At 40.2% G+C, this 25,067-nt stretch overlaps 2 non-coding genes across 2 annotated transcripts; one reads left to right on the top strand and one right to left on the bottom strand.

The window, feature by feature from the left end:
* Window positions 1–6,712: 6,712 nt before the first annotated feature.
* Window positions 6,713–6,820, bottom strand: LOC112087131. The gene has a single exon (XR_002899909.1). It is a non-coding gene; the product is annotated as a small nucleolar RNA R71 (small nucleolar RNA).
* A 15,683-nt stretch (window positions 6,821–22,503) lies between these two features.
* On the top strand, window positions 22,504–22,610 carry LOC112087316. Its single transcript, XR_002900019.1, has one exon. It is a non-coding gene; the product is annotated as a small nucleolar RNA R71 (small nucleolar RNA).
* Window positions 22,611–25,067: the final 2,457 nt, after the last annotated feature.

Below are 25,067 nucleotides of genomic sequence, written 5' to 3'. Positions count from 1 at the left end.
TCAATGTTTTATAAGTTATTTCCATGTTTTGGAATTTGAAAAGAAATTTCATGAAACTTGGACTTTTGGAGTGCATTTTAGAGCAAAAATACATTTTTGGATATATTCAGGCTGTCAGAAGTTTGGCAACTAATTAAGACCTTCTCACCATCTGATCACCCCCAAATTTACGGAAATCATAGAGGAGGCAATCATCTGTCCAATGCACTTGGAATCAATGCAATACAATGGTTAGATCTCCAGATATCATCAATGTATTGAAGGCAAATCAACACAGTCTGGGAAGGTGAAGTAGCTCTCACCCACAGCCAAGGTACTCTACACCGCGGCTCAGCCATTCTCACCCATGGTGCATATAATTCCGACCCTCAGAAGCCCAGCCAAGGCCCAAGTCACTTCCTGAACTCATTTTACAAACCCTAGATGCCTAGAGGGGGAGAAACACTATAAATACATTGTCTCTAGGTCTTTTGTAACTAAGCATCTTTCATGTTTTAGAGAGAGTACTTCATTTTTGCTGTAGGTTTTACTTTTATGCATTTGTAGAAGGCTTTTCTCGCCATACTTGTCTTCAGGAGAAGCTTGATATATGCATAATTTGATATGTTTTAGCATGCATTTTACTTGGCATTTTATGTCTCATGCATGCATCCTTGTAGATTTCTAAAGGTTTTTGTCCATTTTATGTCATAATACGTTTTGCATTAGGTCCTAGTGTATATATGCATGTTTGGAGTGTTTATCAGGTGGCACAGAGCTATTTAGGAGTAAAGGAGTGAAGACCAGTGGAGAGAATGTGGAAAAAAATGAAGAAATTATCAAAAATCAAGTTCGAGACATTTGGTGTACCGCAGGTCACGTTTTTCGGCCAAAAATACGTACCGCGGTACAGAGCCATCAGCCAAAACGTGTACCGTAGTACGAGAGTCTCAGCCAAAATTTCAAAAAAGCCGATATACTTCAAAGATCGCGATACCTGAAAGCATTCCCGTCTGATTCGGCCTCCGGAGTGTTTAGAAAAAATCAAGAAGATCGAATCAAGGTTCCATAACAATTAAAATAAATGGATTTGGATCAGTGATCTGAAAGATATTGCCAATAGAAGATGAACCTGTCTCGCATCCATTCCGGACTGATCCGATGTGCCTCGAAGATCACCCAGGACAAAGCCCTTCTCTTCCGATCCAGTTTCCGGGGCCTTCATCAATATTTGAGAGCTTTGAGTCACCTTTCCAGAACGCTTAGAATCATTTCATTTAGAGAAATGAGTTGCGAGATATTGCAAACGGGAAATAGACATATCCCGCAGCAAGAAACTAGAATCTCCTGTGCTGGTGCGAAGATCCATTTACCGGAAGACCTTTCTCACTCTGGAAGCATTCAAGTTCTTCATAAAAGTTCTACAAAATTGAGCTGCCTTTCCCGTAGAGTTTGTCTTGAGTCATTTGGATCAGTATCCAGGAATTTATGGTGAGTCAAATGCGAACTGGTCTGAGAAAAAAATGAAATACTGCGAGATGGGATTGCGACTGAACAACTCGAAGCAGTGTGTGTTTAACACCAGGACCATGCTGTGACATGGGAGCTGCGAGTGGAGAAAGAGAAGACCTGAATCACAGGTACATTCGCTTGGGGCTGCGACATGGGAGCTGCGGGTGGAGAAGGAGAAGACCTGACTCGCAAGTACATTCGCTTGGGGCTGAGACATGGGAGCTGCAAGTGGAGAGGAGGAGACCATCTCGCAGCAAACCATCCCTTTGTCCTGGGCTGATCTGGTCCAAATCCTTTAGTATAAATACTTTTTAGGGAGGAAACCCTAGACACCTTTTGATCCATCTTTTCCCCTTTTATTTTCTTTGCCTGTTTTTCTGAATGTTTGTGAAGAGATACCTCATTTTTAATTGATCAAAGCTGTTTCTTGTCATTCTTTTCATCCTTTTTATCTTATTAATCATGTTTAACATGATCTCTTGCAAAAGATTAGATGTGTTAAGCATGATTAAGGAGTTGTTTGCATTAGGTCCATGATTACTTAGGCATTATTTTAGCATTTAGGATTTTACATTAGTTCCAAGAGAGTCTTGCATGTTTGGAGAGTTAAATAGGTACTTTGGAGGTCACTTGTAGAGGAAAAGGTGAAACCAGGTGAAGGAATAGTGAAAGAAGGAGCAAAATGATGAAATTGGCCTTTTTGAGTGTATGGGCCAAACTATGTACCACGGGCAGTTTTTTCTCAGCTAAAAACTGTACCGCAGGTTAAATCTGTCGGCCAAACCATGTACCGCAGTACGCGAGTCTCGGCCAAAAATCTCATGTGCCGATACGCCTCACAGATCGTGTTACTGGAAACTCTTCCTGTCGGATTAAGCTTCCGGGATCTTCACAGAAAATCAAGATGATTGAGTAACGGTTCCAGTAAAGTTGGAATCAATGGACTTGTAGCAGTGAGCTAAAAGATATGGCCAACAGAAGACAAACCTGTCTCTTATCCATTCTGGACCGATCCGATACACGTCAAAGATGACCTTCCCGTCCGATCAAGTCTCCGGTTTCTTCACAAAAGTTTGAGAACATTGAATCTTGTTTCCAGAACACTTCAAGTCAGGAGATTTGGAGCTATGAGCTGTGAGATAACGCAAGCGGAAGAAGCACAGGTCTAGAAGCCAATCTAGACCGGCATTGCGCCTTAAAGATTGGCTTACAAGAAAGGCTTGCCGACCTCAGATGGAATTGGGTCCTTCACCAAAGTTTGAGCTGGTTGAGTCATATATCCTTTTGACCTTGTATAGAGTCATTTAGATCACTGATATGAGAGTTACTGAGAACGTAAGACAAGCATATCATTCAGGGTTCAAAAGAGCGTTTTGGGTACTAAGTGTTTTCTTGTTCCTCGGTGTAACCCCTCAGTATATCTTGACACCGAGGTACATTTACAAAACTTTTGGCCATTTGATGTGTGCTGTGGTGAGGGTTGTCAAGTTTTACCCTAATTGAAATCAATAGCCGCAAGTGCACAGCTGATCGATTGTAGTACTTAGGGATCGAATCCACAGGGAAGGAGGATCTTTTCCTGCAAAAAGCCTTTGAAATAAGTATAAAGTAAGGAAGTCTAGAACCAAACGGTTTTGTGGGGGTTTGGTGGTGTGTTTAAAATGTAAAAACGAAATCTTAAAAGAAAATATGCGAATTAAATTGCGTAATAACTAAACTTAACGAAAATGACTAAAAATGAGAAAAACGGATATTCTAATAGCTTAATTGAAAATCTACTAAAAAGGAAAGACAATATTGAACTAAATCTTGAAAGAAAAACGGTGTAAATCAATGGAAAAGAAAGCGTTGGGGTTCAGGGAAGTTTTCTCAGGGGTACGAACGATTCAAAACATTGCTAGAGAGTAAATTTGATAAGATCTTAGCTTAAACATTTCGAACTAGAGTCACGGACGTATGAATACGCCACTGTCGTGATCATAGACAACTATCTCTCTCAACCCTGACCAGTAGGTTTCCACTCTAGCCCTGGAAGAGAAGAGATGCATTATGTTTAAGACTCGTCCTAATTCACAAATCGCCCATAGGTAGGTTTCCACTCCTATGTTTGTTTTGCTCTCCCAAACTAGATCTGATACCTGATGAACACTTTGTGTCACCAAGCATCTGGATCAGATTGTAGTTCATGACGCTACTCTCATGCAGTAAAAACGAATTCAGAAGAAAAAGTTCTAAGATTCGGCTTAAAAGCTCATGGAATCCTCATCGAACATATAAATCCCCATCGAAAATCCCTTAATCCCAACAATAAAACTACTCAGACATAATGAACGAAATCAAAAACATAGTATTAATAAGTAGAATAGAAACCGAAATTGAAAAAGAAAGAACAAGGGTTCAAGAGAACAAATCTCTCTCTCCCTAAAAGCTAAAGCAAAAACAATAAAAATATGAAGTAATGATAGATGGTATTCGGTTACACGATATCTAGGGTTCCTAAGACATGTATTTATAGTGCTCAAGACCTCTCTGGACGTCACTTAGGGTTTCTCCAAATGTGGGCTTCACAAATGGGCTTTTCGGGCTCGGAGGTTGATGGCCGCGGTCGGGAGTGCTCTGACAGCGGGGAATGTATGGTTTGCCACGGTCGGGATGCTCCTGACCGCGGGAAATTGCTTGTTGGCCGCGGGTGGAAGTGCTTGCCGGCTGGTTTACGGGACATCTTGCTCTTCGCGTATCTTTTGATTGAACCGTTGGATTGCCAAGCTGTAAAGTGCACTGGAAAGCTGATACTTCCATCTTTAAGGTCTCCAAATTTGAGCTGGATCAGACGGTGAGAAGGCCTTCAATCAGAGGTGAACTTCTGACGGTTTGACTCTGAGCTGAAATCTGGTTTTGTATCCATTTTGTTAAGCTTTTCCCTAAGTTACCTGAAAAGAGTCTTGGAACTACAAATACTATAAAAACGTGATAAAAGTACTTAAAAGCAATTAAAAACATAGAAAAAGTATTTCAAAACGATCCATAAAAGTGGTCAAAATACGGTGTTATCACCATTCCCTCGGTCTGATACCTCAGCCTGGATACACCGAGGCAATACTTACACGCTACAATTGCTCACTGCCTCACCATGACCCCTTGACCTGGATACACCGAGGCATGTCTTGCACGAATGAAATGCACAACCCCTCGGTGTGACCCCTCAGTATGCATGACCCAGAGGTCCTTTGTCATGACAACCCAGTTCACAAACAGCTTTCTCCACGGATTCACATGCCTTAGCCCAATCAAAGCCAAAGTTCATCAAGCTTCAGCCCAGATTTGTGACCCCTCGGTGTGTGGTCTCGGTATGGATGATCTTCAAGACACCGAGGCCTCCATCCAGAAACCTAAGAAGACCGGTTCAGTACCCGGTTTGTCTCGGATTGGCCCGGGTCAGTTTACTTTCCTATAAACAGTTTTTGGGCTAAAAACCCGAGACATCTTTGATTCCTCTCTTGTTTTGTTTTCCCCTTTAGTGAAAAACAAATTTGTTAAGAGATATATTTGGGTTTTAATCAATCTAAAGCTGTTTCTTAACATCTTATCTTCTTACCTTTACTTCTAATCATATTTAACATCATCTCTTGCAAATTATTAGGTGTGTTAAGCATGATTAGTGAGTAGTCTTCTTTTAAGCTTCTAGGTGTGTAGATTAGGGTACTTAGATGTTTGATTTATGATGTTTAGGTTCTAGATTCTTATTTCCTTTCCTTAGTTAACTGCTTTTAATGCTAGGTCTCTCATTATAAGCTTGATCTAGACTTTAGGCATTTCTCCAATCACAAGGTGTTTGATGAAATGCCTGAATGAGCTAACTTAAGGGTTTATGTTTTGAATTCCATGAAAGTGTTTGTTTGAAGCATCAATGATATGTTATAACTGCTTATTAATGAATATTGATTATCATTACCACTAATGAGAGTTAGGTTTGAATGCTGATTAGTATAGTGATCATTATCTTGGGAAAGAAATGATCTTGCTTTGAGTTCTAAGTTGATTAGATTTAGAGATAATGTGATCCTTGCTATGTCTTTCTGTATAAGATTCAGTCTATCTTGGCTCTTATTTTGATGCACAAAGAGGCTGTTTGGTCATATTAGGTTTGGAACCTTATGCTTGTTAATTGCTTATTCACTAATGGGAATTAGTCTTGATTAGGTGATTAACAAAGAGATTATTTTCATGGGAATGAAGTAATCTGATTTAGAAGTCTAGACTAAATAATTGCAAGTGTCGCAATGCTTGCTTAGCATCATGAATTAACATTTAATGCACCCTGATCAAGGATCATATCTAGAGGTTTTGCTTTATCTTTGTTTGAATTTGAGTCTTTGCTTTGTTGTCTTGCTTGTTTCGTCCTTAATTCTGATTTGCTACTTGTTTGTTTTATGTTTTAGATCACTTAGTCACCAACCTGTTTCATTAGAATTGGATTAAAAATTGATCCATCATAGTTCTAATTCCTAGACATCTCCATTTGGATTGATACCTCAAATACTATGATGATTTGAGTAGTTTTTGTAATTAGGTTTGAACCTAAAAGTTCTTACTATCAATTTGGCGCCGTTGCCAATTAGAAAGTTTAATCTAGCAGTAGGACTTTGGATCTTCTTGAGATCAAGTAATTTTCTGTTATTTTACTAATTACCTTTCAAGTGCTGTCTTTGTTTTCAGGTGTATGAACACCAGAAGTCAAGCAAGAAGACAAAGAGAAAGAGCAGTGCACATTGAGAGGTTGGGTATGGATCAAGGGCAACATGCTCATGGTGGTAATGGAAACCACTAGAATCAGCAAGAGCCTCCATTACCACGTCCAAGAAAAGTTGTAGGAGCTGGTGATGAGGCCAATGCTCAGGGTCAGAGACATGGGATTCAGGCTCCAACACCTGAAAACGATTTTGAGATCAAATCTGGCTTGATCAACATGGTGCAATCAAACAGATTTCATGGCTTGGCATTAGAAGACCCATTAGATCACATTGATAACTTTGATAGAGTTTGTGATCTAACTAAGATGAATGGAGTGAGTGAGGACAGTTTCAAGTTGAGGCTATTCCCTTTCTCTCTAGGAGACAAAGCTCATCAATGGGAAAAGTCTCTTCCTCAAGGATCAGTCACATCATGAGAGCAATGCAAAAGAGCATTTCTAACCAAGTTCTTCTCTTCATCAAGAACAGCAAGGTTGAGAAATGAAATCTCAAGTTTCATTCAGAAGAATCATGAATTATTTTGTGAGGCTTGGGAAATATTTAGAGGGTATACCAAGCAATGCTCTCACCAGGGAAGTCAATGACGCCATGACCCTTGTGACAGGAATTCAAGAGGAGCTGTGAGTGCTGAAGAGGAAAAGACAAGAAAAGACATCAGGTCCCTCAATGAGAATCTAGATAAACTTCTACTAGCTTCCCATTAGTCAGTCAAATTTATTGGAGATGTGAATCATGTGTTTCAGGACAATTTTCAAGGGGAAAACATCACAGCTGAGGTGAACTTTGTAGGTGGCCAACAAGGTTACCAAAAGAGCTTTAACTACTACAAGAGTCACCCCACCCAGAACAATAACCCTCAAAAAACAATAACCAACAAGGTTTTTTCCCTCCCCAACAACAAAGTTTCCAACAGAACTCTGGGAATAAGGATCAAGAGGTGCAGAACCTGCTCCAGAAAATCCTCCAAGGTCAAGCAAGTGGTGCCATGGAATTTAACAAGAAAATGGCAGACATCAACAACAAGAAGGACTGCACGTATTCTGATATTATAACTCAGCTTGCAACCTTGGCTTCCAAAGTCAAGACTCTAGAGATCAACAAGGGCCACTCCACCTCTCAAGCTAATTACAAGGGACATCAGTTCAGTTGCCAATCCCAGAGAATACTGCAATGCAGTCATCTCAAATGCTGAGAATCATGCTGCTGGGCAAGAAATTGAGAATATTCTTCATGGAAAGGTCTCAACTGAGAAAACCCTCACTGATGAGGATGATGGACCCATAATAGAAAAGTATGAAAGCCTATTCTATGATCTCAATGAGGACATTGAGAAGGAAGGGGGGGAGGCTGCTAGTTTTGCTATGAAGAAGAATACTCTTGAGATTTTTGAAATCAAAGAACAGGAAGGGGTTCAAGCAAGGACAACTGATGGAGTCTCTAGCACTGGTTCAACAAGGGTGAAACCCAAATCTATCCCCAAGCAAGGTAATCCAAGAAAGTTCTCCATCTCATGCTCTCTTGGAAGTTTGAAAGTAAACAATGCTTTGTGTGATTCTTGATCAAGCATCAGTGTAATGTCTTTAGACATGGTGGAGAGACTAGGGATCAAGACCCTAAAGCATCATTCCATCTCAATTACCTTTAGAGATTCATCCTCGAAGAAGCCATATGGAATCCTTGAAGATTACCCACTAAAGATTGGTGAATGCATAGTTCTAACTGATTTTGTGGTAATGAAGATGAATAAGACCAAAGAGCTTCATCTCTTTTTTGGAACTCTTTTTCTAAACACTACAGGAGCAAGGATTGACTTTGATACTCAAAGAATGATGCTTACAAATGTAGATGATGAAGTTTTCCATCCTCTTAATCCTCCTTTATCTGAGTTTTGTGGAGTTATATCTGAGGAAGTTGATGAATTTAAAGACTATGAGATGAAGTATGTGGGGAGCACTGGAACTATAGAAGAAACTCAACCCCTAGCAGCTGTGGAGAAGAAGAAAGAATCCCTAATAAAACCTGATCTTGAGTTTGAATGGGATTTCTTTAGTGATGATGAAGCTTGTTTGGAATCTCTATCTTCTACACCAAGTGAGAAAGAGATTAGTAACAACAAAGCAAAAGCTCAAGCTCCCAAGACAAGAGCCCAACAAGAACTAAACCAGTCACTCTTGGGTCTTCTTCTCAAGTCTTCCCTAAGCTTATCCTTGTACATAGTCTTTTAATCTTTTCGTTTTATGTTTTAGGATGTTTTGATGTGTTTTGTGGAGTGGTCTCAGGTTGTAAATGTCTGGGAAATCATTTGGCTTAAGGACAAGGTGGAAAAGAACCAGCAACAGATGAGATTAAGGCTTAAGGGCAATAAAACCAACAGATGCAGCCTTTGCTGCTGGTGAGGCGCTGCTGGTGAGCTAACTCGCAGCAGGGGTGAAAAACAAAGAAGAATCCATCCGCTTGACGCCGTGGCTTAGGTGTTCTGAGTGGGCTAAGCCGCAGCACAGAGGACTTGGCTAAGGCAAAACAGCTTGCTTGTTGCTGCGAGTGAGGTGCTGCGGGTCAGCTAAACCGCAGCAGAGGAGACCAGGCCAAAACATATGTAATCGCATCAGGCTGCGAGTCAAGTGCTGCTGGTGAGCTGAGCGGCAGTAAGGAGTGACATCAATACTAACCCACCTCCAGAGATGTCTAGCCTCATCTGATGCAGATATTCACTCCTCCTTTGCATAAAGAACACATCAGGTATCATTCCAAACACTTGTAAATGAGCATTTAGCATTAATCTTTATCTTTTGCATTTCATGTTTGTAATTCCTCTTTTTCATGCTTGTATTACACAGGACTGTGTAATTTAAGTGTGGGGGATGGGTTTTGTGTTTACTAATCATGTTTTCTATGTTTTTATTTTCTCTTTTGCATCTTGAGTCTTATTTGATCATGCATAGCATCTAAGTGCATAGAAAAACCAAAAAATTGAAAATTTGAAAATTTTCACACAAAAAATGTTCATTTAGTTGCATTCACATTTTAGGACTGAGTCTAGAATGAATTTCATGTAGGTTTGCATCATTTTAATGGGAGTAATGATAGGTTTATGAGAGACAGCACCAATTTAAGATTTTAGTTCATGCCCTTAGTTATTAGTTCTTTGATGCTTGAAAGTGATGACATGTGTGGCATTGTTTAGACCTTGGTTAAAGCAACCTTTTAATTGAACTCTAGAACGTGGAACTTTTAACCTGACTTTGAATTATCATGTGATGATTACTTAGACGAAGTAGTGGATAACATATACATACTTGGGTTATCTTTCCTATTTACCACTCTTTTTAATCCAAGAAGCTGATCTCCATCATTGAGACAGTTTTCCGTGCCCTTAGCTAAGCCATCTTTGAAGCCAAAACACTCTAGGGACCGATGTGAGGCCTTGTTTTGAATGAACTTGACAAACAGTGTTGGGTTTACAGAAACAAGGGTAGGCTTTCATGTAGATCTAGCTCTGCATCATGAGACTAGAGTAGGTTAGGAAGGGATCTTGGGGAAGCATTGAGTGGAAAAGAGAGAGATTAAGATGAGAGCTAAGGGATGGGAAAGAAAAGAAAATGGATTGGGGACTGGTGTTCAACGAAAAGAAAGGTCTTGAGTCTAAAAGGAAAAGTCTAGCCTATAAGTGAAAAGAAAGTAAGAAAAGAAGCCAAAGGCTCAAATGTTAAAAGATATAAGAAAAGAGGGGAGATAATGCTAAGTGCAAAGTTTAGACCCCAAGGCCAGTGTTTGTAAATGAAATTTGAATACCCTAGTGAGAAAAAGAATGAGAGTGAAGTGAGAAATGGGTTAAGAAGGCAAAGAAAGCCTTGGAAAAAGGGTAGCTTAGTGATAACACCGTATTTGGACCAATTTTATGGATCGTTTTGAAATACTTTTTCTATGTTTATTATTTCTTTGAATTACTTTTGTTATGTTTTTTTAGTATTTGTAGTTCCAAGACTGTTTTCAGGAAACTTAGGGAAAAGCTTCACAAAATGGATAGAAGACCAGATTTTTAGCTTAGAGTCAAACCGTCAGAAGTTCACCCCCGATTGAAGGCCTTCTCACCGTCTGATCCAGCTCAAATTTGGAGATATCAAATATGGAAGTATCAGCTTTCCAGCACACTTTACAACTTGGCAATCCAGCGATTCAACCAAAATATACGTGAAGAGCAAGATGTACCGTAAACCAGCCGGCAAGCGTTTCCACCCGCGGCCAACAGCCCATTCCCGCGGTCACAAGCATCCCGACCGCGGCCAGCCATCCATTCTCCGCGGTCACGCACATCCCGACCGCGGCCAGCTAACTCCGAGTTTTAAGGCCCATTTCTGAAGCCCGTATCATTTTCCCAGCCTCAATTCCGGAACCCCAGACACCAGAGAGTATTGGAGTCTATAAATACATATCATTTAGGTCGTTTTTAAAGAAGAAGAAGAGAGACGAAATACCTTACAGAAATTTTACTTTAAGCTTTGTTTTTAGGTTTTAGGGAGAGAGAGATCTATCGCTTGAACCCTTGTTATTTCTTTTTTCAATTTCGGTTTCTGTACTACTTTTTAATACCATGTTTTTGATTTCGTTTATCATGTCTAAATAGTTTTATTGTTGGGTATAAGGGATTTTTGATGGGGATACATATGTTCAATGAGGATTCCATGAGCTATTGAGCCGAATCTTAGAACTTTTTCTTCTGAATTCGTTTTTACTGCATGAGAGTAGCGTTATGAACTACAATCTGATCCATATGCTTGGTGACACGAACGTGTTCATCCGGTGTCAGATCTAGTTTGGAAGAGCAAAACAAATATAGGAGTGGAAACCTACCTATGGGCGATTTGTGAATGCTGACGAGTCTTAAACATAATGCATCTTTTCTCTTCCAGGGCCAGAGTGGTAACCTACTGGTCAGGGTTGAGAGAGATAGTTGTCTATGATCACGACAGTGGCATATTCATACGTCCGTGTCTCTAGTTCGAAAAGTTTAATCTAAGATCTTATCAAATTTACTCTCTAGCAATGTTTTGAATCGTTCATACCCCTGAGAAAACTTCCCTGAACCCCAGCACCTTCTTTTCTATAGATTCACACCGATTTTTATTCAAGCTTTAGTCTAGTATCTTTACTCTTTCAATCGATTTTCATTAAACCAATTAGGTTTAGCCATTTTCTCGTTTTTAGTCGTTTATGTTAAGTTTAGTTATTAGGTCATTTTAATTTCCGAATTTTCTCTTTAAGATTAATTTTTACGTTTCAAAGACACCACCAAAACCCTCACAAAAATCGTCTGGTTCTAGACTTCCTTACTTTATATTTCTTTCGAAGGCTTTTGCAGGAAAGATCCTCCTTCCCTGTGGATTCGATCCCTAAGTACTACAATCAATCAGTTGTGCAGTTGCGGCTATTGATTTCATTTAGGGTAAAACTTGACAACCCTCAACGCAGACACCACATCAAGTTTTTGGCGCCATTGCCAGGGAAGGCACGCGTTTTCTTTTCCAAAAAACCCTAAGAAAGATTGGTAAATCGACTCTAGAACCCCTTCAGCATATTTCCATTTTTCGGTTATTTTGTTTCCATTCTCGACACAATGGATCCTATAAATCAAAATCCCTACTATGAGGGAGGTTTTTACAACACTCCTCAAGACACCAGATGCAGAGAAGAACACCAAGCCCGAGATCTTAGCTACATGGATCGATACAGCCAGCCAAATCATACATACCACCGGCACAGAGAGCCTGTTCGACGCCGAGAAGATCCTTATGGTCCTCCTCCGACCTATTTCGAGCCACACGCCTATCATCCTCCACCGCAGAATCCTAATCAGCAAGAGGACAACTTGAGGATCAGAAGACGTTTGAGACGCCTCAAAGGAATGATAAACCAGTTCCTTGATCAGCAGATTCTCACAGAAACCACCCTGCTCAAGCGAATTGATTCAATCTCTGAAGAGTTCAACAGAAAATTCTATGATCTGGCTAATCATGTTCGAGTTCTGGAAGAACAAACCCACAAGGACGCACAAACACTAGCTGGGATGATCCACCAAGTCGCAACAGAGCAGACAAGACAAGGGTATGATATCATACAAAACTCAAGTGATATTGTCGAATCAAAGCAGGAGATCAAAGAAGTCAGGGAATCCGCCTCCTGGTATAGAGAGAAGACAGACGAAGAGTTGCAGGAGATCAAACACAGGCTGAAGAAACTCGAGCTCAAGGCACGAGAGATTGATGCAAGAATGGAATAGATGCCCAACATTGAGCAAATTGTAAGATTTTCTAAGAAATCTCCCAAAGATCCTGGTGAAGATGCACAACAACACCCCGGTATGAGTTTAAATGATGCTATTTTACCCAAGAAAGAGGCTGAAGAGGTCTGTGCCGAGTATGAGAAAGAGGAAGCACACTATGAGTAGGACACATTCGGAGCCGCGGGTGCAACTGTCCTGACCGCGGCCAAGACTCCTTTTCCCGCGGTCGCGAGGCCTCTGACTGCGGGAATTGGTCGTTCAGATTCACTTCCGAGATTTGAAAGGAAGATAATACATCTTCTGTCCCAACTTCAACCTCCAGCACCTAGAAAAGCAACTCAGGAAGAAAGAGACCAAGTTTCTGATGAGGAAACAGATTGGCATGAATCATTACCTTGTATGATGGCAATGGAATGTGTTGAGGATTCAGATGACTCTTTGATCCGAGAAGACCCGCAATGCAGCAAGATAAAGATGCCATACATCGATTCAATCATGGAATACGACGCTGCAGCCTTCCTTTGTGAGTCTTATTCTGCGTTTGAAACACCAGCCAACACTTACAGAGAAAGACACGTTCGAATTCTCCATAAGGTCAAGACTACAGGTCAGTTTCTCATATCTTGTTCTATTAGAGGAGAAATGTTTAAAAACGTGCTTTGTGATTCTGGAGCTTGTCTTTGCATGATGTCCAAGGCAATTGCTTTGAGACTTGGTATTAAACACCTGCGCAGGACTAGAGCAAAGATTAGTCTAGCTGATGATTCCAATGCAACACCTCAAGGAATAGCTCATGACATTCCTTTGAGAATAGGAGATTGCATCGTGCCTGTCGACTTCTACATCGTCGAAACAAGAGACGCAACACATCCAGTGATTCTCGGATGGTCTTTTTTAGCAACTTCCGGAGCTATAATGGACTGGCCAAACTGGACGATTTCGTTTGCTAATATAGACAAAGATGTCTTCACAGAAGCTGTTCCATACAACAGCAAGGCAGGAAAACGTTCTGCAACAGAAGAGTTTGAAGAAGAGCTTTGGAGTGACGAAGAACATGCTAGGCAAAACAAGGAGATGTCCAAAAAGACTTGTCTCAGGACAAGATCTTCTTCATTGGACTAAGCCACGTCCAACACCAACGTCGAGCTAAACGACTTAAAACAGAAGCGCTTAATGGGAGACAACCCATTTCGGTATTGTTTTCTTTAGGATTTTTCTTTCTTTTTCTATTGATCTTTTTCTTTTTCTTAGTTTCAGGTGTTTCTTATAAAACAAAAAAGCCAAAAAAATAAAAAACAAAAAAAAACCAAAAAGAAGGATGGTCCATGACTGCTCGGTCCAGCAGGAACCAAGGAGAAGTAGGAAACATGCCGCATATAAGCTCCCGCGGTCGCAGGTGCTCTGACCGCGGGAAACGCCTTTTCAACGCGGCCGCGTCTTTCTGACCGTGGCCGGACACCACTTTACCGGGGTTGCGTGACCTCTGACCGCGGCAAATGGTCATTGAGATGAAATCTGACCCAAAACCACCCACTTCACCTCATTCCACCTCACCAAGCCCCATTCCACCTCATTCATCACTTCCCACCACCTTCATCACCACCTATCACCTTCCCAAACCTCTTCGAATGAATCCGGTCTATCACCACCAGCATCCCGGATCCAAGAAAGTTCTCTTTGGCCTTACCAAATTCAATTATCTATGCATTTTTCTTATCCAATCTCGACTTGTTTTACACTGAGGACAGTGTGATTTATGTCTGGGGGAGGATTTCATCCTTTTCTAACCACTTTTCTTTAATGAGTCTTGCATTATCTACACTTTTTGCATTTTCCTTAAAGTTTTTCAAAGCCGGTTTTTCAAAACAAAATACGTTTAAAGGGAATGGTGAACATGAATCAATGATAGTTGACTGTGTGCTTTTAGACTGTTCCTAGTGACATGCTCATTCATGATTTAGGACTAGACTTGGCGGTAGCTAAGCACATTTGAAACGAAGTACCCTAGAGGAATTTGAATGATTTCGATTTAGATGAAGGAATACACTAGCTCTGTTTTATTTGGACTTAATTTGGACTTAATTTTCTCACTGAAGCATTAGATTAGGGAAACGAATCATACATTCAGGACTCCTTTACCCTTTTTACCACTCTCTGTTGATTCTGAATGGCTAGTTCATCTTTAGCTAGTTCCCCACCTTAACCAATCCTTTTTCAAACCACATGCACTCTTGTTTTCTGTTGTCTTATATGCAGATATGTGTAAAAACGTTGGAGAGAAAGAGGAACGACGCAGTTTTCAGTCACCAAAGACAGAGACCTGCGATTTGCCGGAAAAATTCCCGAAAGGATTCAACACAAGAAGAAGCTCAGTTTGCCTTAGAAAAATCTCAAATTTTGGTACAATCTCGTCCTCTATCTCTCTCTCTTTAAAAAGCATTTCCTTTCCATTTTTTTTTTTAAAGAAAAAATCCGAAAATAAGAAAATAAAGGAAATAAAAGCCTTAGAGAGTCTAGAAATAGCGAATTTTAAGTCCCAAAGCAACTGGAGTTCGATTTTATGGAGTTTTGGAGATCATTTTCTGATTCCTGGAAAGAATCTAAATCTAGGGGAATAGCTGTTTACAACAAAGGATGAAAGATTATGCAACAACATTGGGCAAGAAGAAGTGACTGAAAATTCCGGTCATCAACAGGTCCTTATCTCTCTTGCGGTTTTGCATATTATCTTGCATCCTCCAGATTCATCAGGTAACCCGAAACACTTTAACTCCACCACTTAAATAGCCTTTTAATGCCAAACGCCGTCTTCCCTGGATGATGTCTTTAATGAGAACTCACTATTGAACTTAATGAAAGTAGAGAGCTAGTTGACTGCAATCAAGATTTAGATTGTTTAAGTTTTACATGACGGAAAAAGTGGACTAGTATTTTTTGTGTCTTGGTGAGAATTTTCTAGACTAAGTTGTGGATTGATGCACGATCTTTGGTCCTAGTTTAGGAGTTCATGTCTCTGAGATTTGTGCATTTCCTATTTTTGTTTTCACTTAACCAGTTTAGACTTTTTCTTTGTTTGAGGACAAACAAAGGTTTAAGTTTGGGGGAGTTGATAACACTATATTTTGACCACTTTTATGGATCGTTTTGAAATACTTTTTCTATGTTTTTTATTGCTTTGAAGTACTTTTATTATGTTTTTCTAGTATTTGTAGTTCCAAGACTCTTTTCAGGAAACTTAGGGAAAAGCTTAACAAAATGGATACAAGACCAGATTTTTAGCTCAGAGTCAAACCATCAGAAGTTCACCCCCGATTGAAGGCCTTCTCACCGTCTGATCCAGCTCAAATTTGGAGATATCAAATATGGAAGTACAGCTTTCCAGTACACTTTATAGCTTGGCAATCCAACGGTTCTATCAAAATATACGTGAAGAGCAAGATGTCCCGTAAACCAGCCGACAAGCGTTTCCACCCGCGGCCAACAGCCCATTCCTGCGGTCACAAGCATCCCGACCGCGGCCAGCCATCCATTCTCCGCGGTCACGCACATCCCGACTGCGGCCAGCTAACTCCGAGTTTGAAGGCCCATTTCTGAAGCCCGTATCATTTTCCCAGCCTCAATTCCGGAACCCTAGACACCAGAGAGTATTGGAGACTATAAATACATATCATTTAGGTTTTTTTTAAAGAAGAAGAAGAGAGACAAAATAATTTACAAAAATTTTACTTTAAGCTTTGTTTTTAGGTTTTAGGGAGAGAGAGATCTATCTCTTGAACCCTTGTTCTTTCTTTTTCAATTTCGGTTTCTGTACTACTTTTTAGTACCATGTTTTTGATTTCGTTTATCATGTCTGAATAGTTTTATTGTTGGGTATAAGGGATTTTCGATGGGGATACATATGTTCGATGAGGATTCCATGAGCTATTGAGCAGAATCTTAGAACTTTTTCTTTTGAATTCGTTTTTACTGCATGAGGGTAGCATCATGAACTACAATCTGATCCAGATGCTTGGTGACCTGAACGTGTTAATCGGGTGTCAGATCTAGTTTGGGAGCGCAAAACAAACATAGGAGTGGAAACCTACCTATGGGCGATTTGTGAATGCTGACGAGTCTTAAACATAATGCATCTTTTCTCTTCCAGGACCAGAGTGGAAACCTACTGGTCAGGGTTAAGAGAGATAGTTTTCTATGATCACGACAGTGGCGTATTCATACATCCGTGACTGATAGTTTTCTATGATCACGACAGTGGCGTATTCATACATCCGTGACTCCAGTTCGAAAAGTTTAAGCTAAGATCTTATCAAATTTACTCTCTATCAATGTTTTGAATAGTTCATACCCCTGAGAAAACTTCCCTGAACCCCAACGCCTTCTTTTATATAGATTCACACCGATTTTTATTCAAGCTTTAGTCTAGTATCTTTACTCTTTCAATCGATTTTAATTAAAGCAATTAGGTTTAGCCGTTTTCTCTTTTTTAGTTTTTTCTGTTAAGTTTAGTTATTAGGTCATTTTAATTCCCGTATTTTCTCTTTAAGATTAGTTTTTACGTTTCAAAGACACCACCAAAACCCTCACAAAAATCACCTGGTTTTAGACATCCTAACTATATATTTCTTTCGAAGGCTTTTGAAGGAAAGATCCTCCTTCTCTGTGGATTCGATCCCTAAGTACTACAATCGATGAGCTGTGCACTTGCGGCTATTGATTTCATTTAGGGTAAAACTTGACAACCCTCAACGCAGACACCACATCACTTAGGTGTGTTCTTCATGAGTTTAGAGTTAGGGTGAATTCAATTTGGGTCATTCGGTAGATGGGAGTTTATTCTTGTATGCATGAGTTGATTTTTGCTCTTAGGATTTTTTTGAAGTTCATTCCTTGATAGAGAGATCCTTTGTTCTGAATTTAACCCACATATGCATTGAATGAGATCAATTTTATCTCACAACCTCATCCTTAGCCAAGCTTGTTCATTTGAGTATGCATCACTTTGATCCCCATGGTTACAACTTAATGAATGTTAAAAGGCTGAGAGATAAGAATGTTTATGTAGATCAGGGCTTGAACTTGCTGCATTCAAAGTATTCATTGCATTGCATTTCAGAACTAGTAACTAGGACTATGAGCTTGAGTTCTTTTGATGATCACCTCTCTCTCTTTAAAGAAAATGTGAACTCCCAAACTCCAAACCTCTTTCTCATTTGTTCTTGTTTGCTTGAGGACAAACAAAGTGTAAGTGCCGGGAGTTGATATATGCATAATTTGATAGTTTTTGAGCATGCATTTTACTTAGCATTTTATGTCTCACTGATAGGTTTTTAGCCTACTAAGGTCAATTAACCTCTTATGTTGTAGAACTTGAGGGTCAATCCAAATGGAGAGATTCTAGACACTAGAACTATGATGAAACTATCTTAATCCAAGTCTAATAAGCAGGTTGGTGACTAATTGATCTAAAACATAAAACAAACAAGAACAAGCTGTAATTAAGAACAAGCAAACAAGAGAAACTAAACAAGGACTCAAATTCAAATAAAGATCAAGCTTATAATGAGAGATCTAGCATAAAGAGCAGCTAACTAAGGAAATGAAATGAGAATCTAGAACTTAAACATCATAAATCAACATCCAAGCCCCCTAATCAACACACTTAAAAGCTTAAAAGAAGACTACTCACTAATCATGCTTAACACACGTATGGGTAAACTTTATGAAGGAATAAGAATGCTAAGGGTAAAAAGCAACTGATGCATACAAGAGTAGACTCCGATCTACCCAATGCCCCAAATTGATCTTTCACCTTAAATTCTAAACCCATGAAGAACACTCCTAAGCTACCTTTATCCAAGGATTTCATTGCCTTTTAAGCCCACTTCTCACTTCACTCTCATTCTTTTTCTCACCATGGGATTCAGCTTTTCATTATCAAAGTCTGGCTTTGGGGTCTAAACCGTTAACTTAGCTCTTTCTCACAAAGCACACTCTAGCCTCTTTGTTTTTCTCTTTAGATACTTGAGCCCTTTTGCTTCTTTTGTTTTCTTTCTTTTCACTTAGGGGCTAGAGTTTTATCTTTGAACACCAGACCCCAATCCATTTTCTTTTCTTTTCCATCCCCTGGCTCATCTCAATCTACTCTAGGCTCATGATGCAGATCTAGATCTACATGAAAGCCTACTCTTGTCGCTCTAAACCCAACACTTTCTGTCAAGTTTATTCAAAACTAGGCCTCACATTGCTCACTAGAGTGTTTAGGTTTCAAATATGGATTAGTTAAGGGCAGGGAAAACTGTCTCAATGATGGAGATCAGCTACTTGGGTTAACAAGAGTGGTAATTATATGTATGTATATGTATCCACAAGTATATCTAAACAAGCATCACATGATAATTCAAAGTCAGGTTAAGAGTTCCACTTGATAAGGCTGAATTCAATTCAAAGCTTGCTTCAATCAAGGTCTAAACATCGTCACACATTTTGTCACTTGCAAGCATCAAAGAACTAATAACTAGGGTTATGAACTAAAATCTTAATATGATGCTCTCGCAAAGAAATCTATCATTACTCCCATGTAAATGATGCAGACCTATATGATTATGCAACTCTAAATTCAATCTTAACATGTGAATGCAGCTGAATGAACATTTTTTTTTGGTTTTCTATGCACTTAGATGCTATGCCCTATCAAATGAGACTCAAGATGCAAAAGGGAAAACAAGAACACAAAAACATGATTAGTAAACACAAAACCCCTCCCCCACACTTAAATTACACTGTCCCTGTGTAATAAAAGCATGAGCAAGAGGATAAACAAACATGAAAAAGACAAACTAAGAAAAAGAAAAACTAGATGCTTGAATGCTATGTACAGGAATGGAGGAGTGGAATGATACACCTCAGGAGACCAAACATCATTGGAAGAGTTGTTGGTTTGATGCGGCTCCTTGCACTGCTCTAAAAGCTCTTGAAGTGATGGTAAAAGCTTGATCTTGCACCATTTTATCATTGCCTCGCCTTGGTGCCTCACCATGGACTGTTCTTCCTCCAACCCGAGGCATCATTTTCTGGGTTTGTGTTCATCTTCATACCCCTGCCTCGCCCTTTTGTCCACCCGTGGCCTTAACTCGAGGTTTTGACTGTTTTGTTTTGGCATTGGCCTCGGGATGCATTTGGCCGAGGCTTTTATGCCGAGGCCTCTTGTTTCTTGGCCGAGGCTTTTATGCATGCCTTGACATGTCCCAGCTCGAGGCCACCATCTCGAGGCATGAATTTTTGACTTTGGCTTGAAGAACCTCATACGACCTCGCCATGTTTTACCTGCGGCCTCACCTCGAGGTGTTGAACCTTTTATTTGGTGAAGTGTGCCTCGACATGGATCAGCCCAAGGCATATATGTTGAGGCATATGTTCAGATTCCCTATGTACTCAAATCATCCACGCCTCGCCATGATCCAGCCCATGGCCTCATGCCGAGGTATTTCATGTTTTCATTCGGCATTGTGCCTCGGCCTGTTCCATCCTGCGGGTTCTTACGCGAGGCATATGGTTCGTGAGAAATATTATCTAAAAATCTATGCCTCAGGTAGATCTTAAGCCGAGGCCACAAGGCGAGGCATACACAAACACTTAGCCGTATGCTTCATTTTACCACCTTGTTCACCATGCTTGAGATCACAGGGCACAAACTCCATTTAACACCTGAGATCACTCAACACACACATCGAAAACATCCTAAAACATAAAAAAAAGGATTAAGAGAATATATACAAGGATAAGCTTGGGGTGTCTCCCAAGAGCACTTTGTTTTAAGTCACTAAGTTTGACTTTTCATACTCTTTTCTTAATGAGGGAGAGGAGGACCACTGATGATCCTTGTCTTGTCAATGGTATCAAGCAAGAAGGCTGTGCTATTCAGCACCTGAAAATTATCAGATCCTTTGTCTTTGAATTCAAAACCTGAGACCCTTTTTCATCAGTTCTTGAATACCCTTAGACCCGTTGTCAATGATTGCTTGTGTGAAGACTGCCCTGATCTCAGCATATAGTTTTGATCTTCCATTGCATTGGATCTTGTACTTTATAGCTCCATCGTTACATTTCCAAGGGATAAGAGTTAAGCCTTGAGAACAAGATTCAGACTAAGGATTCTTCCCTTTGATTCAGAACCATTACCCTTTTTGTTGCTCAGCTCTGTCTCACTTGGTATAGGGGGAAAAGAGATGAAGCAAGCTTCTTCTTTAATAAAGGGCTCCTCATCTTAATACTTATAGACAGGGTTGGTGTGGAGTTCTTTCTTCTCCTCCATAGCTGGAAGGGGTTGAGCGCTTCCTAGAATACCAATCATTCCCACATATTTCATCTCATGCACTTGGGGATCATCAATCTCTTGAATAACAGTTCCATACAACTCAGCTGAAGGAGGCTTAACATGGTAAGAGACATCTTTATCCACCTTTGTGAGCACCACTCTTTGAGTATCAAAGTCAATTCTTACCCCTGTAGTGTTAAGAAAGGAAGTCCCAAGCAAAAGAGGAAGCTCTTTGGTCTTCTTCATCTTCATGATTATAAATCAGTGGGGACTATGCCCTCACCAACCTTCAATGGATAGTTCTCTAGTAGCCCACAAGGTTTCTTTGAGAAAGAATCTCCAAAGGTAATTGAAAAAGGTTAGTGCTTGAAAGTATTGATCCCTAGCCTCTCCATCATTCTAGAGACATCACACCAACACTCGAGCCAGAATCACACAAAGCATTCTCAACTCTGAAGTTGCCAAGAGTGCAAGAGATAGTGAATTTCCCTGGATTACCCAACTTTCGGAGTGATGTAGGCTTCACATTTGCTAAATCAAGTCTGGAGATTCCATCTTGGGGAGTGACTTGATCAGTGTTCAGTCCCTTGCCTTCAGTACCATCAGAAATGTTTTTGTCCCTAGCAAAACAAGCTGCCTCTCCACCTTCTTTCTCATTGTTCTCATTGAGATCAGAGAACATGCTAACAAAGTCATCTATGATGGAGTCTTCATCCTCATTGTTGAAGGTTAACTCATTAGAGACTTGGCCATAAAGAAGGTATTCAATTTCCTGAACAGCAGAAGTGTGATCATCACTTGAGTATATGGCATTGCAATATTCCTTGGGGTTTGGAACAGCTTTGCCTGGCAGAGAGCTTTGAGCTTCAGAAGTGGAGATGCCCTTGTTTTTCTTAAGAGTATTGATTTCAGTCCCTAATGTCTCCATCTTGGAACTGAGGTCATTACACCTAGAATCCAGCTTTTGTTGGCCCTGCAGGATCTGTTGTAGAACAACACTGATATCAGAACCTTGCTGCTGAAAAGTACTCTGTTGAACTTGTGGCTGTCCAAATCCAGGAGGAAGAGACTTTTGTTGCTGGAAATTGAATTGATTTGGGAAGATATTCCCTTGGTTCTGAACCGCTTGTTGCTGTAAAGCCTGTGGAACTTGGAAGTTTCCTTGGAACTGGTTCTTGGGAAGATATCCTTGCTGAGCTTGTGGAGAGGGGTAGACTTGATCACCAGGATTAGCTACATTGGGGTTTCTGTAGCACAAGTTCTGGTTATTGTAAGTGTTATACTTCTGGAACTTGTTTGATTTCCAATGTAATGCAGCTCCTCTTGTGTTAAATCCATCCTCATTCACACTCTCAAAGCAGTTCTTCTCACTAAACTCTCCCACAAAGTTTATAGGCTTCTGAGTTGCAACTAAGACCTTGTCAATCTTGACTTGCAGCTCCTTTATATCCTTTTGCAGTCTATGTTCTTCAGTAGAACCTTCTACTCTATAAGCTCTGTCATAGTCTTCTCCATAGGTGTCATTACCCATAGCCAAGTTCTCCACCAGCTTCATTGCTGCATTGATTTTTTTAGCAAGGAAATTGCCATTTGAGGCTGTATCAAGTTGAGTCCTGAACTTGGAGAGAGCACCTCTGTCTAGAGTCCTAAGAAGAGAAGCCTCAGAAAAACCATGATGAGGGCATTAGTTTGTATAGTTTCTAAATCTTTCCAATGCTTCCCCAAAGCTCTCAATGTTGTATTGGGTAAAGCTTGAAATTTGATTCCTCAACTTGGCTTTTCTTGATGTGGAAAAGAATTTATAGAGGAAAGTCAGTTTACATTGTTCTCTTGTTTGGATTGAACCCCTTGGTAAGTTATTTTTCCACTGATGAGCTTTGTCTCCCAAGCTGAAAGGGAACAATCTTAACTTGAAGCTATCCTCTGAGACCCTATTAATTTTTGTCAGATCATAGACTCTGTCAAATTGATCAAGGTGCTCAAGTGGATCCCCCATAAGCAGCCCATGAAATTTTGAATTCTGCACCATATTGAGAAGTGATGCCTTTACTTCAAAATTGTTGTTTTGGACTGGTGGAGCTTGGATTCCTGCTCTGTATTGATGTGCATTAGCCCTGTCATTCTCTCCAACAAAGACTGGATGTTGCTCATGACGCCTGGGAGGTTGTGGGTGGGGTTGTTGATTGACCTGATGCGTATGCTGGTTTTGGTGTCCTTGAGCTTGTCCCTGATGGACCAGTGGTTGTGGAACCTGAACGCCAATCCCAAGAACTCCAATACCAACTCCCTAATCCTGAACATATGCTTGAGCCTGATGCTCATCTCTGACTTGTTGCTGATCCATACCCAATCTCTCAAGATGTGCTGCTCTTTCCCTTGCTCTTCTAGCATCTGTGTCTACCAGGTTGATATTTTCAATGTAGGGAAGAGGAGGGTAACAACTCCTTGATCTTGTTCCCATGCACCTGTAAACAAAACTCTAAAGTATAATCAGTTAAACAAAAGAAAGATGCTTGATCTCAAGAACAAAGCATAAACTAATGTTAAATTCCACAAGTTGGCAACAGTACCAATTGATAAACAAAGAGTTTCTTGGACTCTTGAGGGTTATCAATCCTCTTTATCAGATGTAGTATAAAGGGATATCAATCCATATCGTGGGTCTACTTCACTAGCTTATGTGATTTGTATCTTAATTCAAGCAAGACAAAGTGGGTTTTGGTTTCAAACAAGACACTAAGCAGTGCTAAACAAGATTAAAGACAAACAAAGCAATAACAAAAGCAAATTAAGAGATGATGATGATGAATATAAGATGATGTAACAAAGGTCCTAGACAGGGTAGTTGATCAAGGTGCACCAATGTCAAACTACAGAGCTAATGACAAACAGCCAAACAAATCCAATCAACTTAGAACTCAAATGTAGACTAATCCTCTCATGAAGGTATTAATCTCTATACTAATCCACTTTCAAACCAAATTTCCATTTGTGAAATATAAATCAATAACCATTAGCTATTAGCTCTAATATGTTATCTATGCATAAAACAATCATTTTCATGGCTTTAATGCATAAACCTCTAACATAGCTTGGTTCAGGCATTTCATCAAACACTTTTGGTGCATGAAATATCTAGAATCTGGGTTTCAGTGATTATCAGAAACCCAGCATTAAGAACATATATTTAGAGAAAGGAAAATGCATGATCTAACTTCTAAACTCTCTAATCTAACATCTTTACACCCTAATCTACCTATCTAGAACCTTATGAAAAGGCTACTCACTAATCATGATTAACACACTTAATCCTTTGCAAGATGTGTTGTTAATCCCCTAGTGACATGGGTAAAAAAAGTGAAGAACATCTCAAGAACATGTGTGAGCTTGTCTATGATTCAGCTAAGTCCTTTTGCGCGTCAAACAAGCTGTTTGGGATCTTGGTTCATGACAGGAGGCCTCGAGGTCAGTTAGGGTGAGGGGTCAGGCCGAGGCCTTACACATTTCATTTGTGAGATATGTGCCTCGGTATAGAACAAGCCGAGGTGTACAGCCGAGGTTTTGGGTAGTTTCATTCGGACTTTGCCTCGGGTTAAAATCATGCCAAGGTGTCTAGGTCGAGGAGCTCATGTACAGGAGGCTCTCAGGGTAGTGAAGGCGAAGGGTTATGCTGAGGCCAGCTGTAACACTTAGGAAAATTCAAGATAAACTCGATAGATGTTTCAGCTTGATACTTAGTCGTTTGGGGACTAGTTTGTTGAACAAGAATGCTTAGGGGTTGTATGCCGAGGAGTCAGACTGAGGGAATGACCAAAAGTTTCGCAAACAGGCCTCGTACAGATATACCGAGGGGTGTACACCGAGGCACAAGAAAAACACTTAGTACTCAAAAAGCTCTTTGAACCTGGAGTGACATGCTTCTGTTTTGTTTTATGTAACTTTCAGCTCACTGATCCAAATGACACAAGACCAAGTCCACAGGATATATGACTCAACCAGATCGAACTTTGGTGAAAAAGCTAACTCCATATGAGGCCGGCAAGGCTCCGTTCAGGGTCATCTCTGAGGCTGATCAGATCGGCTCAGAATGGCTGCAAGACTGGTTCGTCCTCCATTAGCCATATGTTACAACTCACTGCTCAAAATCCATTGATTCTAACTGTGCAGGAACCTTGACTCAATTATCGTGATCTTTTCTGAAGACCCCGAAAGTTGAATCGGACGGGAAAAC

Source organism: Eutrema salsugineum, unplaced genomic scaffold, assembly GCF_000478725.1.
Source record: "Eutrema salsugineum unplaced genomic scaffold, Eutsalg1_0 scaffold_9, whole genome shotgun sequence".
Taxonomy (NCBI): Eukaryota; Viridiplantae; Streptophyta; class Magnoliopsida; order Brassicales; family Brassicaceae; genus Eutrema; species Eutrema salsugineum.
Note: the sequence above shows the minus strand (reverse complement) of the source record. Positions and strands in the feature narration are given on the sequence as shown.